This window comes from Dipodomys merriami, unplaced genomic scaffold, assembly GCF_024711535.1.
Source record: "Dipodomys merriami isolate MVZ:Mamm:240054 unplaced genomic scaffold, mDipMer1.0.p SCAF_240, whole genome shotgun sequence".
NCBI lineage: Eukaryota > Metazoa > Chordata > Mammalia > Rodentia > Heteromyidae > Dipodomys > Dipodomys merriami.
In genome coordinates, this window is record NW_027203827.1 from 195,792 (window position 1) to 205,614 (window position 9,823).

Here is a 9,823-nt window from a genome sequence, read left to right on the forward strand (position 1 = left end):
ACCTTGTCAACATTGGCAAGCAACATTGCAACAGCGCATGCACACATATACACATACACACATATGCACACATGTACACACACCTATACATGCATGCTAAATTCAGGGTTTATTGTACAAAAAAGTTCAAATAAAAAATTAATGATTAGTACAAATGATAATTTGCCTTACTACACAATAATACACAATACAGTCACCACGGATGTTATATTTTACCTGCCTATCCACATGTGACCACATAATTTATATTTAATTACTTACTTACTTAATTAATTCAATCATTTGTTTGGTGCTAATACTAAGGCTTAAATTCAGGGCCTGTTTCTGTCCCAGAATTTGTACTTTTTTGTTTTAGTTTTCTCAAGGATATCATTTTACTGCTTGTACCACAGCTCCAGCTCTAGCTTTTCTTGGTTTCTTTCAAGTCAGAATATAATGGACTTTTTTTTTGTTTGGTCTGGTTTCAAACCACAATCCTCATAGAAGCAAAATGTACAGTGATGATACTGTCCTGTCAGAAATTCAAGTGAGTAATGTAAATTTCTTCTTAAGAACATACACAAAAAATAGTATAAGAGAACTCACAATTGGACATATGAGCTTTAAGAGCTGTCTAATAGATCAATTATGTATTGGTACCAACCATTAGAAAAAAAATGTATTATGTAGTACTAAAATTAGAAGTCCTTTACATGACTACTTAAATTCTTTGTTTTTTTAAAGACACTTGTTTTCATCTAAAAAAGTAGGTGTGTCTATTGTCTTCATGTGGCCGCCCAGTTTTCCCAACACCAGTGGTTGAAGAGGCTGTGTTTCTTCCATTGTCTGTCTTTGGTTCCTTTGTCAAATATCAGCTGACTGTAGGCATGTGGATTTATTTCTGGATCTTCTATTCTATCCTATTGGTCTTCGGGTCTGTTTTTGTGCCAGTACCATGCTGTCTTTGTTATGATGGCTCTATAATAGAGTTTGAAGTGCAACATGGATATTCCTCCCTTGTTGTCTTTATTCACTAGAATTGTTTTGGCTATTCTAGGTCTTTTGTGGCTCCATATAAATTTTTGGGATGTTTTCTGTATTTCAGAAATGTACATCATTGGGATTTTAATAGGAATTGCATTGAATTTGTATATTAATTTGGGCAGTATTGCCATTTTCACTATATTGTCTGCCTATCCAAGAGCATGGGAGGTCTTTCCATTTCCTATTGTCTTCTGTAATTTTTTTCTTTAACTTTTTATAGCTTTCTCTTTTTTTGGGGGGGGGGTCCACTCATGGGGCCTGAACTCGGCCTGGGCGTTGTCCCTCAGCTCTTCAGCTTAAGGCTAACGCTCTACCACTTGAGCCACAGCACCAACTACAGCTTTTTTCTTTTTGCTTATATGGTGCTGAGGAATCGAACCCAGGGCCTCATGCATGCAAGGCAAGCACTCTAACCCTGAGCCACCTTCACCGCCCACTATAGTTTTCATTAAATAGTTCTTTTACATCTTTGGTTAGGTTAATTCCTAAATATTTTATTTTGGGGGAGGTTGTTGTGAATGGGGTTGCTTCCTTTATTTCCCTCTCTGCTTGTACATTGTCAGTGTACAGGAAGGCAACTAATTTTATTGGATTGATTTTTCTATCCTGCTACTTTGCTGAAGTGATTTTTGATTTGTAAGAGTTTGGGGATGGAGTTTTTGGGATCGTGAAGGTATAGTATCATGTCATCTAAAAAAAGGGATAGTTTAATTTCTTCTTTCCCTATGCGGACCCTTTTAATGTCTTTTTCTTGCCTTATTGACCTGGCTAAGGACTTCAGGGCTATATTGAACAGAAGTAGAGCCAGTGGGCATCTTTGTCTGTTCCGGATTTTAAGAGAATTCGTTATAGTTTTTCCCCATTAAGTATAGTATTAGTTATTGGTCTGTCGTAAATGGCTTTTAATGTTTTAAGAAATGTTCCTTCTATTCCTATTGTCTCTAGAGCTTTTAGCATGAATGAATGTTGAATTTTATCAAAAACCTTTTCTGCATCTATGGAGATAATCAAGTGATTCTTGACCTTGGCTCTGTTGATGTGTTGGATTATATTTATTGATTTATGTATGTTAAACCATCCCTGCATCTCTGGGATGAAGCCTACTTGGTTTTAGTGTATGTATTTTTATGTGTTTCTGGATTCTGTTAGCTAGAATTTTGTTAACGATCTTTGCATCTGTGTTCATCAAGGAAATTGGCCTGCAATTCTTTTTTGGTTGGGTCTTTGCCTGGTTTGGGGATGAGTGTAGTATTGGGATCATAGAATGAGTTTGGGATAACTCCCTTTCTCTGAAGCGCTTGAGGATTATAGGTATTAGTTCTTCTTTAAATGTCTTATAGAATTCTGTTGTGAATCCATCTGGCCCTGGACTTTTTTTTTGTTGGAAGACTTCTGATTGTTTCCAGTATCTCGTTGTAGGATATCGGCTTATTTAATTGATTTACTTCTACTTTGCTCAATTTGGGCAACTTGTATTTCTCTAAAAATGCATCCATTTCTGCCAGGTTTCCTTTCTTTAGAGAGTAAAGCTTTTGAAAGTAGTCCGTTAAAATTGTTTGCTCATCTTGGGTACATGTTGTGATTTATCCCGTGGCATCCTTCATTCTGTTAATATGGGTTTCCTCTCTTCTTTTTTAATTAATCTTGCCAAATGTCTATCAATTTTATTTATTTTTTCAACCAGCTTTTTGTTTGGTTAATTTTGGCTATGAATCTCCAATTCTCTATTTCAATAATCTCGGCACTTAGTTTGGTTTTCTGGCTCTGTCTAGAAACTTTAGGTTCCATTTTTTCATGTTTTTCTAACTGTTTTAATTGCAACATGAGATTTTTTTCTTCGTCTGTGTCTATTTTCTTGATGTGGGCACTGAGGGTACTAAATTTCCCCTCAGGACTGCTTTTGCTGTGTCCCACAAGTTTCTTTGCGAGTTATTTTCATTTTCATTGAGTTGTAGGAATTTTTTAATTTCTTTTTTAATCTCTTCCATTACCCATGCATTGCTTAGAAGTGTGCTGTTCAATTTCCATGTATTAGAGTAATTTCTGCAGTATGCTTTGTTATTGAGAACTATCTTGATTCCACTGTGTTCAGATAGGATACAAGGGATTATGTCAATCTCCTTGAATTTTGCTTAAGTTCCTTCCATGAACTATGATATGGTCTATTTTGGAGATAGTACCATGAGCTGCTGAGAAGAATGTGTACTGTGTTGTTTTTAGGGTGAAATACTTGGTAAATGTCAGTTCTGCTTGAAGTATGGCCTCACTTAATTCAGTAGTTTCTTTTCCAGTCCTCTGGTCGGTAGACTTGTCCTTTGGTGAGAGTGGGGGTGTTAAAGTCTCCTAGTATTATCCTATTGGACTATTTTATTCTGTAAGTTTTCGAGTATTTGCTTAACATATTTGGGTGCACCAATGTTTGGGGAATGTAAGTAGATGATGGTAATATCCTCTTTATATGTTGTTTCCTGTATTAATATGTAGTGTCAATCCTTGTCTTTTTGTATTAATTTTAATGACAAGTTTATTTTGTCAGATATCACAATTGCTACACCTGCTTTCTTACTAGGGATATTTGATTGTTAGATCCTTTTCCAAACCTTCACTCTGAGTTTGTTTGCATGTATGGCTTAGAGGTGGGTCTCCTGAAGGCAACTGATGGATGGGTCATGTTTTAGGATCCAATCTGCAGTTCTTTTTCTTTTGATTGGTGAATTAAGCCCGTTAATCTTAAGAGATAGTATAGAGAGATGCATTATGGTCACTGTTTTTCTTCTTTCCTTTCCTCATGTGCTTGCTTAGATAGACTTCAATTAATGCCTGTCTGGGTGCAGGTCCCTGTTCCTGGTTGCTATTCTCAGGTTGTGTTCCACCTCTTAGTAGTCTTCGTAATGCTGGCTTAATGTTTATGTATTAATTTAGTTTTTCCTCGCTATTAAAAATTTTCAGTTCTCCATCGAAAATGAATGCTACCTTTGCCAAGTATATCAGACTGGGTTGACAGTTATTGGCTCTCAGGCAAATATCTTACTTTCCCAGGCCTTTCTTGCATTCAGTGTTTGTGTGGAGAGATCTGTAGTGATTCTAATATTTTTCCTGTTGTAGTATAGCTCCTTCTTCATTTTTGCTGCATGCAAGATTGTTTCCTTGTCATTCAGATCTATCATTTATACTATAAGGTTTCTAGAAGTGTTTCTCCTGGGATCCTGCTTGTTAGGTGTTCTATATGCTTCTGTTATGTAAGTAAGATGTTCTTTTTTGAGATGGGGAAATTTTTCACTGATTATCTTGTGGAATAGGTGTTGCATTCCCTTGCTTTGATATTCCTCACCTTCGCATATGAAGGTTAAATTTCTTGGCACTATCTGCTTGCTCTTGAATTTCCCTTTGGCATAATTTAAGTGATTTTCCCATATCTGTCATTTTTTGGTCCAGTTGATGTATTCTGTCTTCTGTATCTGACATTCTACTTTCCATATTATTCACTCTATTAACTGTGGCTTCCATTGTGGTTCTCATGGAGGAAATCGACTCATTTATGGATTCGATGTTGGTTTTCAAAATACTAACCTTACTTCTTAATGAATTGTGTACTGCCTCTATTTTGTCACTTATCTCAGGGCTTACTGAGGTCTGTGCTGCCTCTATTTTTGCATGCATCTCCTGTTTGATGTCCAGCATCTCTTTCGATATTTCGATCCTGTGTTCTTTCAATTTCTGGTCTATTTCTCGCTTTATTTCTTGAGTAATTGCCTCCAGCACCTCTTGGATGTAGTGTTTGTCTTCCATTCCGGCTTTGCTCCCACTGGGAATCTCCCCTGGGTGGCTGCTGGCTTTTAGAGATACCTTGCTATCCTAGGTGTTGATAAACCTTGTAATTTTTCTCTGTGATTTTCTCATGGGGATTCAGGGATTATTGCAGACTAATCTGAAATTTTGTTTTGGTCAATAGATGTCTGTCTTTGCTTGGTTACTGTTTCTGTGCAGGTAGAGAGAATCTGTACCTGATCTCAGTTGTTGGGGGCCAACCTCTAGCTGCTGGTCTGACCCACACAGAGTTATCGGCTCTCTGCTGTAGATCACTGGCACTTCCCGCCTTTAGAAGGGTTGAGCAGCCTAGACTGCTCCTGTTTGTTCCTACAGGTGCTCTTGGCGAGTTCGAATGTGCTGGATGTACTCTCCCAGATGTTGGAGTCTGTTATGGGCTCCTGATGTTTTGTTTTATTTTACTTTTTTGGCTAGTTTGGGCTTCAACTCTGGGCTTGGGTGCTGTACCTGAGCTCTTCAGCTGAAGGCTGGCACCCTACCATTTGTCCCACAGCAACAGACCTGGTTCTTTCTGCTTATGTGTTGCTGAGGAATCAGATCCAGGGCCTCCTGCACCTAAGAAAGCACTGTACTGCTTAGCCACCTTACCAGCCTGAGCTCCTGACTCTTATCAGGTGCTGGCAGCCTGTGTTGTCCAATTCCTAGCCTAGAATATATGCGTCGGGTTCTTGTGGGGTTTGGGTTTCTCTTGTCCTGAACTCCCCGGATCTTTTGGTGTCACAGGCATGATTCCGAGGGGGTGCAGTTCCCTGTTTTTCTCCCCTCTGCTGAGGCGTATGCTCAGCTTCTGATTTCAGTTGGAAGACGTTGGTTATGTTGCTCAGGCACCATGTCCCCAGGCCTGGTCCCGGCCCCCAGCCTGGGGCACACCGGTTGGACCTGTGCTGCTGTGTATCCCACCTAGATTATGTAGCCTGGAGTACACAGTTCAAATTTCTTCCACCATTGGGTGTCTAGACACAGGGGCGCTGTTCATGGCTTGGGCGTTTAATCTCCCTTCCAGGGTCTCTCTTGTTCTAGCCTGGCCAGCTTAGTGTGCTCCATGGGCTGGTGGAGCTCTTGAACATTTTCTAGTTTTAGTGGGTCCTGTGGTGCAGGTTTTGGGGTAGGGGGACTGGCGATTTCCACCAGCTCTGGTCTCCCTTGAGGAATATACTCTCCCCTGCAGGGTACTCACCCTGTAGCTAGTTGTTGTTTTTGTGTTGTGTTGTGTTGCTGGTTGTCCTTGCAGTCAGAGTTCAATTGAGGTGGTTGTGGGCTGGCCTGAGAGGTGGTGGCTCTGTGTGTTTCTCTTCTGTCACTGCCTCCATTGATGCTATTCCGGTCCACTCCACGGGATGGGCCTCTGGCCTCCACCGGAGGGGTGGGGGAGGTGCCTCTGTGCAGGTTCTGGGCTCTGGGGTTTGTCTCTGCACTCTCCAGATCAGCACCAGTTCCTTTCAGTTCTTCTGCTCTGGTGTTCTGTGGGCATCTAGTGTATCTCTGGGGTTCCTGCAATGGGGCCAAATGGCTTTGGCGGAATGGAGCCTTTCTGCTCAAACAGAGAGTGAGGGATGGGGTGGGATCTTTGTGTAAGCTCCCTGCTTGGAGGTTTCTTCATTCGTCACAATCAGCGGGTCTGACACTGGTACCTCAGGGGGCTTTGGTGCGGGTGATCTGCAGAGAGCCCTCTGTGTCTCTGGGACACAGGCAGCTCCCACCGGGCTGGGCTGGCCATGACTTGGCACACTGCTGTGTGGCCAATAGACATTGGGGAAGGGGTCTTCACACCTCTCTGTTGTGAAATTCTTCTTTTTAACTTTATTTTTTTGTTTTTTCTGTGCTTCCTGTTTTTCTCTGGATGTTGGTCTTTTTGTTGTTGTTGGTCTCTTGGGGACATTAAACATTGGAACTCCAACTCTCTTTTTGGTTGGGGTGAGCTGTGGCATTCCTCTACTTCCCCGTCGCCATCTTGGTCCCCCTCGAGTTTTTGCTTTTTTTAAATCAGAAATAATTTTAATTTATCTGTTGAAATGAGTACTAAAACAACTAAAGATATTTCTGGTGTTTATATGAAAAATTATACTTTAAAATATTCTGTATTCTGTTTGTATAATGCCCATAATCTATTTTATTCTTTCCTAGATATAAGACTTTGAATACTACATTGTTTTATAATATATAGGTTCATTAATAAATGGATCCTTTTAGATTGCATTCCATACAGAAACAGTTTAAGATTCCTTTTTTACTAGGTCCTTATAGTATATTACTTTGGAATAAAATGGCAATGTTGTCTAATTTTAAAAATTTTATAAAGATTATGTTATGTAAAGGGTTTTCTAAGGCGAAGATTTAATACACTGATATCAAACTAACTTTTATTTATATGAATTACATGTATTGTTACACTGTTAATTTGTAATCAACTTTTTAATAATTGTTTTTCATTTCTAGCATCTGAAGAATGAAAAATAAGGAATAATTCACAGATTTTCATATCATCCTGTGCAATTGCCATGTTAATCTCTGTATTGTTGTAATTTGGGTATATGTGCTTCTGAAGAATGTAATGTTCTCTAGTTAATGATGTAATCTTTTACAGGATTATATCCTTGGGTGCCTATTTGTAACAAAAAAACCTTAATGTTCCTAACAATGCTACTGATCTTATTTCCTTAAAATTCTGTGTATAATGGAAAATAATTATATTGTTCAGTCGAATGCTCACGTTTGTAATTCTTTTGTCAATGATTATTTTAAGTCTTTTTCATTTTAGTTTTAATCATACTTTGAAGCATTTTTAGCTAAGTCCAAAGAGGATGGCTTTTTAAAGGACTTATTTATCCAACTGAGTTAACTCTGTAGAGCTAATGGATTCAAAGAAATCCTTGCTTAAGAGCTCCTTCTAAAATTCTGCAGCTGAAAATTTCCCAAATGAGGTATTATTGGCACCAATTTCTACCTGACACTGTATCCTTCTTCCATGTAGGTTCAGACCAACCAGAATATCTTACCTTGACAGCGTAAATTGTCTTACTTGAACAAAACAAATCTTAGTTACAAGGGATCATAAAAAGATGAACATTTCAGACAGAACTGTTCAGAGTAGAAGGTTTTTTTTATCAAAATATAATTGTTCATTATACCTACCATTTCAAAAGTAGCTAAATCTAAGAAGGTGAAAAAATTGTTCATATGCATGATTACTTAATTTCCTGGCCTGTCTACCTTCCAACCAGGCAGGAACTTACACTACTGCCTTTCTATCACCAAATATTTTCATAGCTCCAGGAGAAGTCCATATGTTTCTCCTTGTTAATAGTCCTTAAATTGGTAATGTTTCCTCTTGCCTCCAGTCTGTAAATCTACAAAAGGTAAAGGTTTAAGTCTAACTCTACCAAACACTGAGGTAGAGATAATGGAATAATACTTTAAAACAGAGTTGCTTTTGATACCCTAACGACAATAGAACAATGTAAAACATGTTCCCTTTTTATTATATTATATATAGTTATATATTTTATATTTGTATGTGCTGATTTTATATTTCACACAGTGAAAATTAATAGAATCAATTGATAATTTGACAAATAAATTGATATTTATTTATCCCAATAAATAGTATTGGAATATAAATAATTAGGTTTAGAATATATATTAGAATATAAAGAGTATCATTGCAATGTCTTCGGTATAAATTTGTGATACCTTCTAAGTGTTCATGGTCTTCTGAATTCACATTGTTAAAAATCAATGTTGTTTTCCTCCAATGTATAAGAGATTTTTCTCTGATGCCCTGTTTATTGTTTTAACTCGCTGCCCCAAACTGTTTTTCTCCATATTTCTGAAGCATTCCTACAGATTATACTCCAATTGTGCTGATATGATATCTAAAAGACATTATTCTTCTATAGATCCATGGGTCCTAGTATCTTATGGCCGAATTACCTGCATCATCAGATAACAGGAGCTAGACTTCTCACCTAGTCCTATGCAACATGCCAGCAGAAAGTAACTGAAAATCCATCTCAATTTCTCATTTCTTATAATATTTCAGGGCCCCAATTCCTTGAGATACAAGAATTAGCAGCAAGAAATTGTGTAATGCAAGGCAACTTAAAATGAAAGATGAGGTCACAAAATCGAGAGAAAGTACTGTATTTCAAACTCAGTTTATAGATGACCAGCCCATATGAGTGAACAAGATCATAAGGTTTCACAAGATTATTTTTAATACCCCTCCCGTAATGATTAATGTAATATTTAAGTCCAGCATATGTGAGCCCAAAAAATAGTTCCTGGAAGGATAGATCCATGATTGATCTACCAAGCCAGGAAAATTTGAATTAGAGGTCAAATATAATTCAGCAAAACATTAATTGAGAAGATCGCTTGTGCTTCAAAATACTGGTACTTTAGTACATCTTGGTTCTGTGGTACAACAATGTTGTCATTCTCAAACCAATGATAACCTACATTTAATCTCCTGAAAGTGTATTCCTTTTCAAATAAACTTTTTGAAATAACACTTACCAAAATAACATTTGATAAGTATATGACACTTAGTGACATTACAAGTTTTTCAAGTGTAGGGAGCAAGTCACAATAGAGTTGATTTATTTACCCACCACTAATGCCAAACAGGTTCAACCATTCATTAAAGTGTAGAAACAGTACCATGCACCATTTGTGTTGTTCAGTAGGTGCCTTCCAGAAATTTGTTAAATAGACCAGCCTCCCATATTTCAACCCCAAACGTTAGCTAATAAAGTAAATTACATCACTTAATAAGGGACATTTTAAAAAGTCACAAATACTTGCCTTATCATATGTTGTTTTGTTTACACTCTGTCTAACATAGTAAGAAATATGTCTTTAAGTCTTGAATATGGGTACTCATCTGAGATGTGACAAAATCTATCTTCTATTTCTATCATATTTCTCTATAGTAGTAAGTGTTAATTTTCTTCTTTTTCCAAAACTTAGTCTT

At 37.6% G+C, this 9,823-nt stretch overlaps 1 pseudogene; it reads right to left on the minus strand.

Annotated features, from left to right (window-relative positions):
• Window positions 1-7,300: 7,300 nt before the first annotated feature.
• On the minus strand, window positions 7,301-7,399 carry LOC138835902 (U6 spliceosomal RNA; annotated as a pseudogene).
• Window positions 7,400-9,823: the final 2,424 nt, after the last annotated feature.